The 17,524-nt window shown below is 41.4% G+C and overlaps 1 long non-coding RNA gene across 5 annotated transcripts in view; it reads right to left on the bottom strand.

The window, feature by feature from the left end:
* The window catches only part of LOC112654594 (uncharacterized), a 35,390-nt gene extending 18,101 nt beyond the window's left edge, over positions 1 to 17,289 (bottom strand). For 4 of the 5 annotated variants that reach the window (XR_003133142.3, XR_003133141.3, XR_004805001.1 and 1 more), the window contains exons 1-3: positions 17,169 to 17,289; positions 16,121 to 16,209; positions 12,065 to 12,163 (exon numbers count right to left, since the gene is read on the bottom strand). This is a non-coding gene — a long non-coding RNA (uncharacterized LOC112654594). Of the gene's footprint in view, positions 1 to 12,064; positions 12,164 to 15,595; positions 15,770 to 16,120; positions 16,210 to 17,168 lie in introns of all 5 variants that reach the window. The other variant, XR_003133143.3, reaches the window with a different exon arrangement.
* Positions 17,290 to 17,524: the final 235 nt, after the last annotated feature.

Raw genomic sequence — 17,524 nt, 5'->3', positions numbered from 1 at the left:
TTGCTTTCCTCACGTCCCCATTCACCTTCTTGCCCCCTTGCAGAGACTGATCCCCAACAAATTTTCAATAAACTGCCTACATGTGAACCCTGCCTCAGAGTCTGACTCCTAGAGAACCCAACTGAAGACATGCTTAATTCATTCCCATTCCTTTCAGTCTAACACATTTTTATGTGGCATCTACTTAGGGCCAGGTACTGTGCTAGGCACTGAAAGTACAAAAAATGAATTCATTGCTGCTCCAGGAGAACACATATCTAATGACATAGGCAGAAATATGAGCAGATAATTTCAAGATCTAGGCATGCCCAGGAAACCTGCAATGGTAGCGAATGGCCCCTAAGGTTCAAGAAGGGCTTCCTGGTGCACCTGAACAGAGTCTGGAAGGATCAGTAAAAGCCAGACAAGATGGAAAGTGCATTCCAGACAGAGGGGGTAGCAGGAATGAAGACATGGGGTCCTACAAGAGCAGAGAATGCACCCTGGTGCTACCAGCGGGTTGAGTGTGAGTGGCTGGCGGCATATGGTGGAAGAGAAGCCAAGCCAAAGAACTTGGACTCACTTTATTTTGTGAGCAGTGGAGAATCAGGAGGGAGGAACAGGAGGGCAATGTGGTCAGATTTCTGTTTCAGATACTTCACTCAGGAAGGAATGGTAGATGTAGTGGGCTTGCACATTTATTCTAATCTCCTGGAGAGCCTTCCTACACTGCAGCTCTGCGGTGGCTAGAGAGCTCCAAGTGCACTTGCAGGACTCCACTGAAACTAGGGTTCTGGGTACGACTTAGGTTATATTACACAGAAGTACTCGCCTGAGATTTGGAAGGTGGAAATGAGGCAAGGGGCCTGTGCTGGTTTGCTTGCCAACTCACTCATGGAGGTGCTGGGGTTTACGGCAGTGGTTTCCCGGTCATGGCTGCTTCTCATCATGGCTGTTTCCTAATTGTCATGGCTTCCTGGTTGTACTGGAATCCTGATTATGGCAGTGGCGGCGTGGTTCTGGAGCTGGCAGCTGAAGCTCAGGCTTCTGTATTTGGCACACAGCTTTGTGATTATAAAAGAGGCAGTAGTTCCCTTGGTGTCCAGGTTTGAAATGTGGCTGTCAAAAGCCACTTTCAAAAGCTCAACCTGTTTATTCAGCTTTCCAACAATTCTGTAAGCCATTTAAGGCCCTCTAACCAATCCCCTTCCACCCAAACTGGATGGAGTAGATGCTTTTATCTGTCCCTGAATTCTGCTTAATATGGGGACAAGACTAAACTTGTCATAGGGTTGTTGCAAGTGTCTAGGCTGATGAGAAAGAGGGCCATGGGGGACAGAGAGGAAGGGACACATTAGAAAAACATTTGGAGGGTAAAAGTAGCAGTAAGCTTGGTGATTAATTGGGTGTCAGGGGTCAGAAGTGAGAAAGAAGCAATTTGCTAAGATGACTATTTTCTGACGTGGGGAACTGGTTGGATAAAAATCCAGCTAAGATGAGGACTTCTGGGGAGAAGCAACCTGGGTTGTGGGAGGCAAAGACTGATGAGTTCAGGTGCCCATGGGGTATTCAAATAATTTCTTTTTTCATAATTAAATCAGCTATAAATGCATAATTATTTATTAATATCCATTTCTTCCCTGAATCTGTGAACTTTCCTGACAGTAGGAACCACATCTTGTTCGCATCTGGCACCGTCTGGTACAGAGTAGGTGCTTGACAGACATTTGTTGAATGTTGAATAAGTGCGTCGGATAATAAAAGTCGTAATGATCACACCCGGCACTATCAAGATGAGCAAGCAGTCTCAGGCACTGCGGCTCTGAATAGTGATCACTCAGGAGCCGTTGTTGATGATGATGATGATGATGATGATGATGATGATGATGATGATGATGTGTTTGACCAGGAACATCTCTATGGTTAGAAAATCAAGCCAGAGGTGTAGGATTTCATCAACATTCCTCCAAAACCCAGAAAAATAGGCCAGAATCTCCTCCTTCAATCAAATTGTACTTCTGTTACATATTCATTAAGTGCCAATCGTGTAGTAGGCCTATTAGGAGGTTTTCCCAGGTGCTTTGCAAATGGAAAGACTTCTGTTGATCTGTCATATACTTAGTGCAATTGCCAGCTCTTGTGAATCAAAGCCAAGTTGACTCCAGTAACCCAGGGTAAAGCATGCCCTCAGCCAGACTGATTTCCTGCAGCTGCTCGCAGGGTACGGCAGCAAGCTGATCATTATCTGCAACGTGGTAATTAGGCTGGGCTGTGATTGGGGCAGGCTTTGTCCCTGTTTAGCTCCCTCACTACAGTACTGAGGGTTTGCTGTACATGCCCTGCCTCCTTCTATGTGGGTGCTTGAGAGGCTATTCTCTGATCCATCAGTCCTGATGATGTTTTTTAAAACCATTTATAATGCCCCCTTATCTTCCCAAAGTGAAATCCACAGACAACGTAACCTATATGCACACATAATTTCAAGTAAATTAGTATCTTGCCTAATAGTAATATCCAGGCACTCAGAAAAATTGATGATGATGATGATGATGATGATGATGATGATGATGATGATGAGAGTTTGGCCGGGAATATCTCTCTGGTTGGAAGGTCAAGTCAGGGGTGTCAAATTTCATCATCATTCCTCCAAAACCCAGAAATAGGCCAGACTACATAAGGAAGGTAACTCACAATAAAATCATGTGTATCTCAATGCAAAAGATGTACTACTAGTTCTGGGGAAGTGCTCCATGCCTGCACATGTGAAATCCTCATGGATGCGCTTGCTTGCATGTGCTTACGGATGCAGACTGGGAATACATTAGTAAACTGGTGACTGGAAACTCTGACTGGGATCACTGTCAGTGATGTGTTTACTGGAATAGTCAATAGTCCTCTGATAAAGTTCCAAACAAAATAAAGAACAGCCTTTCCTTGATTTGCACAGTAGTCGAATTCCTTGGAAATTAAGTGTACGTTATAGTGTAAACAAAATAAAACCTCCCCAAACTCCAAAACTTCAAAACTTTGTGGTAAGGTTCCATGATCAGATGATTAAAAACAGGTCTCTTAACCACAGGAAACAAACTGAGGGTTGCTGGAGGGGAGGGGGAAGGGGGGACAGGGTAACTGGGTGTGGGCGTTAAGGAGGACACGTGATGTGATGAGCACTGGGTAAGACTGTTGAATCACTGACCTCTACCTCTGAAACTAATAATACATTATATGTTAGTTAATTGAATTTAAATGAAAATAAAACAGGTTTCTCATCTGTGTAATTGTCCAGTAGGACAAAGTTATGTAGGACAGACAATTCTTGGCTGTGACAGCAGTCCTGGGCTGTGGTCCACTCAATGCTGGTAGAGTCACTGGATCACTGTGACCACCCAGGAAACTGCTCTCTGCTTTCCAAACGCCCCAAAGGGGCAGCACTACCCCACTGGAAACCACAATATGTCCAGCAGGAGCTCCCCAGTTGGATCTCTCCCTTCAGCAGACTGCCCATTTGAAAAAAATATGGGGCAGGAGGTGTGAGTGAAGGTTTGGGAAGATAACAGGAAACTGAAGTGGCCGTGGATCTGCAATCTGGGCACAAGGGTGAGAGCATAATTGGAATCTACTCAGTGCACATTTTGCAGGAGACTCACCTCTGGGAAACAAACAAGAGTGGGAGTTCAGTTGCCCTAATGGCTTCGGGTTCTGCAGGGTTTCTGTCTGGGATAGTAGTTTCGCCCAATGACTTGAAGTCACTATCTGGTTTGAAGTATCCGAGTGAAAAGATCATTAAAAAAAAAAAAAAAAAGACAAAACCCTTTGCTGCAGACATTTTACTAAGGATTAGGGAATACCTGCTTTGGTTCAAATCTCAGCTCTGCTACTCACTAGCTGTGAGCTTGGGTAAATGACTTAACATCTCTGTGCCTCAGCGTTAGGAATAGTGCTCTCATTGTGTTTTTTGAGTGCATAAAGGGTTGTTACGAGAATTCCGTGAGTTCATATTCGTAGAGTACTTAAAATAGAGCCTGGTTAACATAGTAGGCAAAACATATATGCATGTTAAAACAACTGAATACAGTTGACCCTTGTCAACAACACAGGTTGAACTGCACAGATCCACTTATATATGAACTTTTTCCAATAAATATAGCACGGTACCATCAATGTATCTTCTTAGATTTCTTCAATATATTTCTTAGATTTCCTAAATAACATTTTCTTTTCTCTAGTTTGCTTTAAGAATATAGTGGGTAATACATATAACATACAAAATATGTGTTAATTGACTATTATTGGTGCTGTTATTGTGTATTATCAGTAAGGCTTCTAGTCAACAGTAGGCTATTAGTAGTTAGGTTTTGGGGGAGTCAAAAGTGATACGTAGATTTTCTATACCTCGGCCCCCCTAACTCCTGTGTTGTTCAAGGACCAATTGTACATACATTTTCAAAACAATGAAAATGTCTCATTTCTACAAAAAAATATTTGAATAAATGAGGTATTACCAGTAATAAAAAGGGTGACAGATCAGTGACACAACGATTGGCACAACAGTGAAGATACCATAAGCCATTTCAGTGAATGCAGTGACAGTTTGGAGGAGAGATGGGGCCCCCTGAGCTGCACTGGGTGAACCAGTCTGGGCCACCACGCCCGAGTGATCAGAAGAGATGGAGAGACTAAGGCAGCACAGCCTCCAGCCCATGGGACTGCAAGTGCATCCTGCACCCTGGGGACTTGAGAGATCTTAATTCATGGACCCTCACTGACCAAGCACCTACTGTGGGTGGGTACCATGAGAGAGATGAATGCACTCTTAAGTGTGTGTGTATTATCTTGTGTGTTCTGACTCTAAGGAACTTACAGGGGAGTATGGGAGATGAGATAGTCTGCATCCAAATTATGTTGAGTAACAATTGAATGTTGCTGGTAAAGAATATGGAGTTGGCTTTTGGCCACAGTCCCTCATTTCTGCCTCCAGAGAAGTTATAATAAAGGAATCCATACATCTTCCTCTCTGTGTCTGGCTCCCTCAAAAACTGGGGAATCTCGAACTACTCAAACTTCTACCAATAAAAAGGAGAACAAATCTCACCAGTAGAAGCCCCAAACTGTGTAGGTAACATCTGATTATTGTTTTTTTTTTGTTTTGTTTTTGTTTGTTTTTTTAGTAATGCTTGGGATTGGAGACTAAAAGGATAATAGAATAACTCCTCAATGATCTAAGTCTCTTAGCATCCTGAAATTTCTACTGCTTTGTTATTTTGAAAGGACCGAAATTTGTCCTGGTCCAACTCTAAATAAAAACTGAGTTTAAAAAATGGATGTTAATAATGTGTGAGTACTAAGGGAAAAAAAGGAGGGATCACTTTCAGCCCTATTTTTGTCTTACTCTGCAACTTTTAAATAATCAACCCACTGACAGTTGGGACAATACGAAAGTTGTGATCTTGGTAATTTCCATGGCAAACAGTATTGCTCACCAAATACCCCGTATGTGCTTCCACAGTTCTCAGCCTGCCTTGTAGGGCCCGTGAGATCTGTGACTAGTTTCGGCCAATGGGCTAGGAGCAGAAGTGGTGTATGTGACTCTGGGCTGGAGAGTTTCATGGCTGCTAGTTACCATACCCACTGCCTCCAATTCTCCCTCCTCCAATCCCTGTCACCATGTAAACCCAAAGACTCAATCTTGGAGACATACTGGAAAAGTCTAGCTCCCTGAGTCATTGAAGAGAGGAGAGCTGCTCTGAACAGTCACTTGAACTCAGAGAAGATTTTTCATGAGCAAGAAATCATCTTTTGTTGTCATAAGCAGCTGAGATTTGGGGGATTATTTGTTACCATGGCCTGTGCTGACTAATATAATTCTGTCTCCACGATGGCTCCAAACCACCCCTGTTCTGTTCTCCTCTCTCTTGCTTTTCCCATTTCCTTAATTGCCTCTCACTTTGAATCCACATTTTAGTTTCTCTTCACTCTGCTGCCTCAAGACTTAGGAAATCAGGGGATTTGGCTTTGTTGTTCTGGTTGACCCAAGCAAATTCAGTGTGAGACTTCTGGCATCTGCTCTCTGAAGGTTGACCATGGCCAAGGCCAAAACCTGAGGGACCTGGAGGCCAGGCAGTTCTTGACATCTCCTGGGAGGTAGAAGAGTGAGCTCAGATAGGAACTATCACAACTAACTGTCCTAATCTCATTTGGGGACCAGGTTCTGTAGGAGCTAGAGTGCAGATAACAGAGGGGGCAGGACCTCCTTGACTTGACTGTAGCTCCTAACATAGGCTCTGGGACATAGAGGGGCATGATAAATACTGGAACAAATTGATTAGTTTTTTGAGGTTCTGGTTTAAGCAATATGGTGCAGTATGAGATTATGTGTCACTTAACTCATCCTTTACATATCTAGAGAACACAGAATAGTAGAAAGAACACTTGGCTAGAGGTCAGCCAACTATAGTAAAATCTGGCTTTGTTTAATAAGTGTGTGACCTTGGTCAAGTAACTAAGCCTTTCTGGGACTCATTTTATCCATCTGCAAAATGAGAGGATTGGAACAAGCAAATATCCAGATCCTTACTAATTTTAATGTCTTCGATTCTGTAAGTCTGAAACCTACAATCAAGCTAGTGTAATAAATATGTTTGTATGCCTGTGAATTCTAGTGGGTCCTATAGTCCCTTTCAGGCACTGGCTATATTTTAGGAAATTATAATGTTTATTTAAACTTTCATACTTGTTTATTTTTTACTTATATTTTCTTTTTTTTTTCAAATATACATTTGAGTTACACGAATCAAAAACAAAACCAAGGGGCACCTGGGTGTCTCAGTTGATTAAGCATCCAACTCTTGATTTCAGCTCAGGTCATGATCTTAATGGTTGTGAGAGCAAGCCCTGTATCAGGCTCTGTGCTCTGCTTGAGATTCTCTCTCTCCCTCTCCCTCTATCCCTCTTCCTCACCACATCCTCTCTTTCTCTCTCTCTCTCTCTCTCAAATAAATAAACCTTTAAAACAAAAGCTTCACTTCTTATCATGATAAGCACTGAGTAATGTATAGAATTGTACCACTATATTGTACACCTGAAACTAGTGTAACACTATGTGTTAACTATATGGAAATTTTTAAAAAGTCTCACTTCTATCTTTGTTTCTCTTCATTCAGTTAGGTAACTATTTTTATTAGCGTCTTATCTATCCTGACAAGTTTTCTTTATGTTATCAATTAATATTTTGAATTCCCTCTTTTTCTTTGCATAAAAGGCAACCTTTAAATATATTAGTTCCTTGTTTGCTATTCTCACTTCAGAAAACATGCTGGGACTCTTCCCATATCAAACTACAAAGATCTTCATTTTGTATTGCTGCATAGTATTCCATTGCATGATGGACCATAATTTATTTGACTAGCTCCCCAACCAAGGAATATTTGGGCTGTTACCAATATTTTGTTATTTCATTGCTATAATATATAATCATATATGTGTATATATATATTATATATATAATATATATATATATCAAGCATGTATAAGAGATTTCTACAAGTAGGATTGCTGAGTGAATACATAAATAATTCTACATTGTGGTAGCTATGGACAGATTCCCTATCACAAAGTAGTGCCATGCTGCATTCCCACCAAAAGTGCATGACACATCTGTTTCCCCACAGCCTCACCAACAGAGGATGGGGTCATACTTAGACTTTTACTAATCTGATAGGTGAGAAATGGTATTTTCACATAATTTTTCATGTGTATTTATGTTGTCTGTGAGGCCAACCACCTTTTTGTATATTTCAGAACAATTTGCATTTTACCTTCAGTGTCATGTCCTAGGCTCATTTTTCTATTGAGTTTTTGGTCTTTTCTCTTTTTAGAAGCCCTTTATATATTAGAAACATTAATGAGCTGAAATCATTTTAACACTTTTATTTTGTGGTTTTATGGCTTTAAATTATTTTAAAGAACTAATAACTATTGAGATAATTTATTTAATAAATAAATATAAGGAATTCTACTCTATGCCAGCTGTTGATGAGAAAAATGAGTAAGACAAAGACGAGGGGTTCCAAAAAGTCACTGGGCCAGTGCAGTTTAAAATACAATCTAGTGTAAGATATAATAATAGTATCTAGGGGCACCTGGGTGGCTCAGTGGTTGAGCATCTGCCTTTGGCTTGAGTCATGATCCCAGGTCCTGGGCTCGAGTCCCACATTAAGCTCCCTGCGGGGAGCCTGCTTCTCCCTCTGCCTGTCTCTGCCTCTCTCATGAATAAATGAATGAAATATTTTAAAAAATAGTATCTGATAATTTTTAAGGTTGTATTAGTTGGTGAAGAAAACATAAAAATAACAATGCCTTTAGCAAAACAAAATTTCTGTCCCATAAAAGTCTAGGTGAGTGGTCCAGGACTAGTATTGGGCTCATGGTGTCAGAAACCTAGGCTCTTTATGTAGCCTCAGCTCATGGCTCAAGACAGTGCCAAAGACTTCCTATCACTTAAGGTAGTTCTAGGGAGTTGCTCTAAGGCCGTTCCACTTATAACCCATTTCACCAGAACTTAGTCACATCAAGTTGCAAGGGAGGCTAGAATTGTTCCGGGTTACTGTGTGCCTGCTAAAAATTGGGATTCTGTGACAAATTAAGGAGAATGGATATTGGGGTTCAGTCTGAATCTGCCAAAAAGTAAATGGGAAAAATATTGGTATTCTCATTATAAAGGATAAAAAAATAACTTTCTATCTGTTCAAGATGCTGGACTGAGCACATTTTCTACCTGTTACCACACACACATGCATACACACACACATACACACACATAGAGAGAGAGGAAAAAACCCATAAACACATAACAGCAAAGAACATGGAGAGGGGACACTATAAGTGGATGAGTAGTTTTAGCAAATTTCTTGCAGCCAGAAAGTACATGCAAGAAAGTTTGGTAGGGTTCACAGTAGAGAATGGATTCGATCATCTAGAACTTGGGAGAAGCTCTGGGCCTGAATTGGCAGGGAAGGCAGGAGAGAAGACTGAGAACTGGAACTGAAAAATGAGGACTGATTAAAGGTTCATATATGAAACAATTGCTCCCCACTCCCACCCACCCCTATTCCCAATATCTACACATAGATTGCATGACTGCCAGGACATGATGTGATCACCACTAGAAAAGATAAAAAGAAAAAGATTTATATATCTTATAGAAATTCTAAAAATGGCATGAGACGAATTTAACTCGTGTGATTATTAGTAGCACGGAATACAATCCTTCTTATTCTTTCTTTCAGAAGTCTCCAGAACAGGAGTCAGTTCCCTATCCACCCCATTAGAACAAAGCTCATTTAGTCAACAAGCCCTATATACCCAGAGCTACTAATTACTACTTCCTCATTCTTAATTATCAATGGACAATCAAGGTTACAAAAAACAATTATCTGAAAATCGCACCCTGATGAAACAAAAATAACTCAAGAACACAAAAAAACTTTAAAGAAATTCTCATCAATATCTTGAGAGTAATAATGTTATTTATCACTCAAGCTGGGACAATGTAGAGAGTGATACAGTGAACTATTAATATTTATGCCAGGACAGACAGGTATAAACTATGACTATCCTCAACAAACCAAGATAGACGATTGCTGTTATGGACTGAATATTTGTGTCCCCTTAAAATTCATATATTGAAATCTTATCCAGCAATGTGGTGGTACTAGGAGGTGGGCTCTTTGGAAGGTGATTAGGCCATAAGGGTGGAGATCTCACCAGACACTGAATCTGATAGCATCTTGATCTTGGACTCCATAGCCTCCAGAACTGTGAGAAATAAATGTTTGGGGATGCCTTGGGTGCCAGTGGTTGAGTGTCTGCCTTTGGCTCAGGGCATTATCCTCCAGTCTGGGGATCAAGTCCCACATCAGGCTCCCTATGAGGAGCCTGCTTCTCTCTCTGCTTATGTCTTGGCTTCTCTCTCTGTGTTTCTCATGAATGAATGAATAAAATCTTAAAAAAAAAGGAATAAATGTTTGTTGTCTTAGCTACACAGTCTGTAGCATGACTAAAGCTATCACCCTACTCCTGAAAGATCTGAATAGGTATAATATATGTAAATGAGAACAGGACGCTAAGAAAAAGGAACAATCAGAAACCAAGATAGAATTCTCAGAAATTAAAATATTTGATTGTAAAATTTTAAGGTTTAATAGAAATGGTAGAATATTAAGTTGAGAAAATCATCAAAACATAGAGAAAAAGGAGAATAACATGGAAAATATGAAGAAAAGGGGGACAAAGATATATAAAATATAAATATTTATATTCTGGACACCTGCTTTTTTTTAAAGAGTTCAAAACAGAGAGCAGTGAAAAGAAAAAAGGATAATAATAAATGAAATGCTAAAAGAAATGACTCAGAATTTTTTAAACTCAAGGGCTATCGAGTAACCAACAACAACAAAAAGAGAATGTTTCTGTTTTTACATACTCACTGTGAAATTGCAGAACACCAAGGGCCAGAGATTCTAAGAGTTTCCAAAGGGAAAAAAAGTAAGTTCCTTATTTTTCCAATCCAACTGGTATTAGATTTCTAATCCAAAACCACCCATGCCAAAATGCAGTAGAAAAAAATCTTTTAGAGTTCTCAGAGCAAATTATTTTAAAACTAGAAATCTATATCAAACCAAATATTTAAGCATGAGCATCTAATGAAGTCTGTTTCAGATATTCGAGAAGGAAAGAAATGTATTCCCACACATGTTTATTGGGGAGGTTACTTGAGTGTGTCAAGTCCAGCAAAGGTAAAGCAAAAATCCTAGAATGGAAAGTTTTTAAATAGAAGAAATCATAGAATTTACTAAAAAAAAATCCCTGGATACCAATTGTCAGTGACCTAGTAAATCATTTGTCCAAATTAAAAGAATATCAACAGGCTCTAAGAAAAATGTTTTCAAGAAGAATGGAATGGATTCCCCCATCCTCCTCCTCAACAGAGTAAGATGAGTAAAGACTAAATATGATAAAGGAGGCATATGTTTCTTCTACCGGAAGAAAAAAATACAATCAGTAACTCCAGGAAAAACAAAAAATTGCACAAATAGGAACTAAACTAAAATGTAGCAGTATTTTGAGCAATTGGATGAGTGTGAGAAAGAAGATGCTATTTGTTCTTGAAATATTTTTCTTTGAATGTTAGTGGAGTCGTGACATTGGAACCATAGAAAAGAAATGCAATCATGGTGCTCTACTTAGCTCTGTAACAATATTTACACAGCCATATTGTAAGCACTGTTTTCTGGTTTTCAATTTTTAGAATCAACCTATAAACAAAGCAGAGGAAACTTAATTGTGGTTACAGAATAGATGGAGTTTGGGAGGTAGAAGGAGTAGAAGGTGGAAGAAAGAGACATTTGGCTTCTATCTTCATCTTACTGAATGAGCAGTCAAAGGTATCATTGACTGTTGATGGAACAAGAATTAGAGGTTTGTCTACAGTTACAACAGTAACAGAGAAACTAAAATAGCTAAAACTTTCAAAACTTAGCAAGGAGTGGGGGAGACACAAATTAAAACCTTATCTACCCTAAAAGGAAGTGGATAATGTCTACTGAGGTTGTTGATCAAGACATAGCCGGGTAAACATATTATTTGAAGATGCAGAAGAAACCACAAGCAGAACTAAAAACAGAAGCTGGTTAAAGGCTGTCGTCTCTGGGAAGTGGAATGATGGTGAGGAGAGGTGGGTCAGGGTACTGTTTCTTTACATGGCAAAACCTTTTGGACCATTTGATATTTTAATCATGTGCATAAATCAGTCTGATAAAGTTTGAATTTAAGTCCTGGAGACCCATTTCACTGCCACATCATCAAAATACTAAAACTGATTACAGAATAAACGAAATATTCACAATAAAATGAGAGAAAGCAGAGAAGCTGATTTAACACAATTCACACTGGTCCATGGCTAAGAAATGGGAGATCTGGAATTTGGACAAAAGCAACTATATATCCACTGGGCTAGCCACCACTGGGCCCATATGACAAAGATGTCATCTCTGCTATCCAGGGATTTAGGGTCTAAATGAGGTATTACCAGTTCTACAAGGACCTTCCTCTTCTACGTGTCTGCTCCAGGTCAGCCCCCAAGCTCAGTCCTGAGTCTTGCACACAGCAAACCTCTTGTCTCCTCCTCCTGGAAAAGATAGACCATCAGTCACAGGTAGAATTTGAATTCCTCATCTATCCTTTGGTGGTTTTGCCTTTTAAAAGGAATCATTCCCATCCTGGACCCAGCTTCTTACCTCATTCATTGCTTCCTGGTTAAGCAAGAAGGATTAGAATATTGAGAACTTCCCCTTCCAATGGAGAGCTTGACAGAAAGCCTTAAAGACTATAATCTAGAAACATAAATCAAGTATGTATTTTCATTGCGAGGAGGCCATTAGGGAAGAAATACAAATTCCTAGGAGGTAACATACAATCACCTAGTTGAGCCCTGAGAAATAAAATACAGACTGACAGTGTCGGAGTTTGGAAGGAGGGAACCTCTTTCCTGAACGTTGAAAAGATTTGGTGTAGTTTTTGAATGTTGAGTTTGAAGTAGATCAGACCATCCTGGAGGTAAATAAATTCTGCCAGGGGGTGGGGACGTGGTTCACCTCTGGCCAACAGCTGATGGATGTTTGGGGCTCTGGGAGAGGAGGGAGCTGACCTGGCCTTCACTGAGTGTTGATATGAGTCTTGACTGGGAAACCAGGATTTTCTTTAAGATCTCTCCTGAGGAGCCCTGCTTGTTGCCAGGAGATCCCATGGGGTATTCTGGTTAAGTGGCCGTCAGTCCTCTGGGAGACTGGAGAGTTTGTAGACTATCAGGTGTCCATGTACACATTCATATGCAAAGCAGGCATGGATTGTAACGATTGTAGACATACAAACTACCTTTTTCCATATGCATACACATGTGTTGTAATTAGTAAAATACAAATGATTTTATTTTATTTATTTTTAAATGTAAATAATTTTAAAGCGTTATTCAACTGACAGTAACTTTTTACATTATGTGGTTTCACAAAAGACATTAAAAGTACAACCACAGGCCTTTTCTGTGCTCTATTAGGCTTCCACGTTTATAGTCAGATCTCTCTGCTTTCTTTTAAAGCACTTAACACAATTTCTAATTGCATTTTTGTTTTTGTGGCCGTTTATTTCATGTCAGTCTCTCCCGCTAGACTATCTGCTTCATGGGGGCAACGAATGCATCTGTTTTTCTCACAAATTGTATTCCAAACTCCTAGCAGAATGCCTGGCACATAGTAGGTGCTCAGTAAATATTTGTTACGCAAATGAATGAAGTGGCAGGGCTGGGGGAGGGTGTTCAATAATTATTTGTTTGATGATTTAAAAGTCTGATTATTAAAGGAGGCAATGATCTGGTTATTTTACAAATATAACCAAGACCCAGCAAGCCAGGAGAGTTACCAAAGAGACAGGTTGGTTCACTGCAAATATGGAGGCAATCTGAACCCAGGGATCTGCCTAGTATCATTGCCAATTTCTAATAGCATTTATTTTTGAGCTTATTTGTAAGTAATGTGATGCTGGACATGATTCAAAGCACACCAAGCAGAGGCTCAGCCTCTTTAGTGATTATAATCTAAAAGAGTGTCCAGTGGAAATTTTACATAGGAATGTTTATGTTGATGCTTTCTCATAAACTATATACTTAGCTCCCTCAGGATGTATGATAGTGTGGGTCACCAACAAGGGATCACTAAAAGGAAGGGACTCCATTTTCTGAAGCCCCCTCCTCAGTCCATTTACTCCCAAGTACCCCTGAGCCTGAAACTAGACTGTGCTATTTATGGAATGCCAATCACCAGAGAGAACTATTCTAGGTGCTTTGGGGAAATACATAGGACTTACCAGGCATGGTACTTGCTTTAGAGGGGAAAACAAGCAAGTCTACATTTATTTTCCTTTGTCACTAGGGTTCTTTCTCTCTAAAGATCTATTCTGGGTACTCAGCAGCTGCTGAATTGACCTGCAAATAAATTCGACTACATTCACAGTTCCTAAAAATGACTGTGACCAGTTCAGTCACAAAGGTGAGAAGAAAATATTTTCAGAGAGAGCAGGGGTACATGAGAAAAAGTCACATAAAATAAGTAGAAAAGGCTTGAGATTGCATAAATCCAACACAAACTGTTGGTTGTGAGGAGGTAGCAGTCTCTCCAGTTATGAAGAAAAATCTCAACATGCATCCTACATGGGACCCTGCCAGCAACCTATGGGCATGTCACTCCCCTTCTCCATTTATGGCTACCGGTTGCCATTGCTTGGCAAGTACAGTAGATGGGAATATTTAAAGACCCTAAACTCTACTCCCAATGAACTGGGACTCCAGTTCTGGAGGTCACAGCAAGGAAATAGAGTGACCCAAACAAATTTCTTTAAGATAAAATTTCCTTTCATTTTGACAACTAACAGCAAAATCTGGATTTCTAAACTACTCTTCCTCCCATCATTTAGGTTGGTGTGCTCAGAAAAGGACAGAGTGGTAGCGATAACTAAGCTACTTGTGGTGGCAACGGTCCTGTAGCTTGCTCGGGTTTGGGCTGCAAGATAGTGCATTTCAGCTACCTTTCACGTTCCTACCACCTAACAATGCTGGCAGGTGAAATTGTAGGAGAGGAAAAATAGTTTCAAAAATAATTTTTTGGATGCCTGGGTGGCTCAACTGTTGAGCATCTGCCTTTGGCACAGGGCGTGATCCTGGAGTCCCGGGATCAAGTCCTGCATCCGGCTCCTTGCATGGAGCCTGCCTCTCTCTCTGCCTGTGTCTCTGCCTCTCTCTCTGTGTCTCTCATGAATAAAGAAAGAAAATCTTTAAAAAATATATTTTTTTCTTCTACCATTCTTTATTCTTGGCTGAGATCCCCTATAATAAAAACACATTAACAGAAGAAAAATGAAAAATTTTTAAAGATTTTATTTATTCATTTGAGAAAGAGCATAAATGCACAAGCAGATGTAGGGGCAGAGGGAGAAGGAGGGGGAAAGAATCTCAAGCAGACTCTGCTCTGAGTGTGGAGCCTGGCTTGGGGCCTGATCTCATGACCCTGAGATCATGACCTGAGCTGAAACCAAGAGTCAGATGCTTAACCGACTGAGCCACCCAGGCAGCCCAGAAAAATGAATTTAGTTACATACATATGTACATCCATCCACCCCCCCCCCGGGATACCCATCCCCCTGGGATACCCATCCCAGGTATGGGACGCCAAGATAGCCTGGTAACTGAGTGGTAACTGAGGCTTATATACCACCCTGGGAAAAGGGATAGGGGTGAGCCTCTCTCTTTTGGTCTTTGCTATTTGGAAGGGGAAACAAGTTTCGTGGGAGAGTTGCCATGTGCCAGGAGTTATATGGGACATTTTACATGTAATAAGCCACTTAATCTACCCAACCTGTCAGCGAGGGGCTTAACATTCTCTTATTCTTGCAGATATTAAGAATAAACAAGTGCAGATATATGAAGTTCCTTGCCCAAGGTCACACAGCTAACACATAGTGGAGGCAATATTGGAAGCCATAATCTGCTATTATCAAGCTGAGGCTTACTTACAGGCAGGAAGTGTGTTTATCTCAACCACGAAGCCCCTCCAGACACTCTGGACAAAGTAGAATCGTAGCAGAAGATAAGGAGAAATGGGACCCTCCTGCACCCCATCTTTTGCACTTGAGGAGTTGCTGCTTCCTGCCTCGTGGGGCAAAAGGGCAGAGCCCTGCTTTCATTCCTCTGCAGAAAAAAAAGCAGGTCTATGCCAGACATAGAAAGTTCACTCTTCAGACCTTTCTGCGAAACTGCATTATGTTCTGTTTCATGTTTCCTAAATTATTTGCAACAGGCAGCTGTGCTTGGTCAGAATCTCTGAGGTGCTCTGGGATTCCAGACAGGGTGGGGGCTGCCGCCCTGCTCTCTCCGGCTGGGAATAATACAATTCACAAATGTGGAGCATCTGGGGAATTTAGGGGCTAAAAAAGAGAAGCTCCTGGCTGGAAGTGGCTAGGATTCCTGGAACTTCGTGGTCCAGGGATGTTTTGCTTTTGCTGTGTAGCTAATAATACAGCAGCCCTGTATTGACATTACCGTGTCGTAGGCACCGTACGAAGGACCTTTTGCAGGTTCTTGACGCATCCATCTGGCAATCCTGACAGCACTTAGTCCTCGCAAAGACCCTGAGAGGTAGATATTAGCCGGCACATGTTATATGAGATGAATTAATGGAGGCTCAGATATAATCACAGCTTTTCCACCAAGTTGGGGTTCAAACCCAGGCTGCTTGGCCTGAATGTTCATATTTTTAACAACAGTATGTTGCTGCCCATGAATTTACTGTGAGGTTAACGAATATATCGGACAAGCTTTTCTCCATCTCACACGCTACCCACCAAATGCTTGAGCAATTGAGATAGTTTGAGTTCACTGATGAGGGGAATGGAAAAACAGCACTTGGGTTTGTCCCAGTTACATGAATTAATTCTGTCTTGGGGTTCTGATGGCAGCATAAACCAAAGAGCCCAGAATCCCATGATGAAATTATATCGTTAAAGTCCTTGGCAGCTTAGCTATTATTTTATGTAAAATATATGCATGGCTTCTGAGAATTCTTCTCCACCAGCAGACAGGATGAAAAAAATATTAGCAATGATCGGATTCTATGCTATCACGCCGGTATTTATGTGCCATTATTGATAGGAATGCTGCTTGTTTGGAATCTGGAAGGTAAACAGAGTTTCAAATTCCAACCCTCTATTGTGGAAAGTAATAACCCTGCAGCATGGCCATGCAAATTAAGGAACTCTGAAACCCCAAACCTCCAATCACAGCACCGGGCACACCAACATTCCAAACACGCCTCTCTCCCCAAAGAGAGCCTGGCTCATGCCACGGAATCTTTTCAGAGCCAGCATCAAAGGCTGCGTGAGGCCCAGTATGTGGGACATCTCATTGCAGCCCAAGTCCCAACGTGGGGTGAGGTCAGTGAGGGCAAATAACTAAATAGTTTTCTCCAAAACGCCATAGTTGGAATTCCCTCCCCTGCCCTGGGTTCCTCGCCCCTCCTCGCTGTCATGCATGTCTTAGTCTTACAAAGTCCTGGGGGCTCAGTGCCTGGCTGGCCCCCCGCCCCACCCACCTGCTGCACAAGGCGGTGCCCAGCCCAAGCATAAAAGAACTCCACCACCACCACCCCCCCTTCTGCAGAGAGGGACAGAGCTCGAGACACGCCCAGGCTATCTATAGAAAATCCCTCTGGGGGTTCTGCTGACAAGTCACTCGAGATCCCTCCTTGGGCTTTATTATGTCACAGGAACCCTGGATGGAATGCAGAGGATTAAATTCCGAGCCCTTCCCAGTCGGCTGGCCCCAAAGGAGGGGAGCCAGCCGCTTTCTGCCTGGCTCTGGGGCCAGCTGCGCTCTCAGGTGCCCCCTACTGCATGTTTTCGGCCCTCTGGTCCTGACGCCTGCAGAGGCGCAGGCCAACCTTCCAGG

This window comes from Canis lupus, chromosome 15 (genome assembly GCF_003254725.2).
Source record: "Canis lupus dingo isolate Sandy chromosome 15, ASM325472v2, whole genome shotgun sequence".
NCBI lineage: Eukaryota > Metazoa > Chordata > Mammalia > Carnivora > Canidae > Canis > Canis lupus.
Note: the sequence above shows the minus strand (reverse complement) of the source record. Positions and strands in the feature narration are given on the sequence as shown.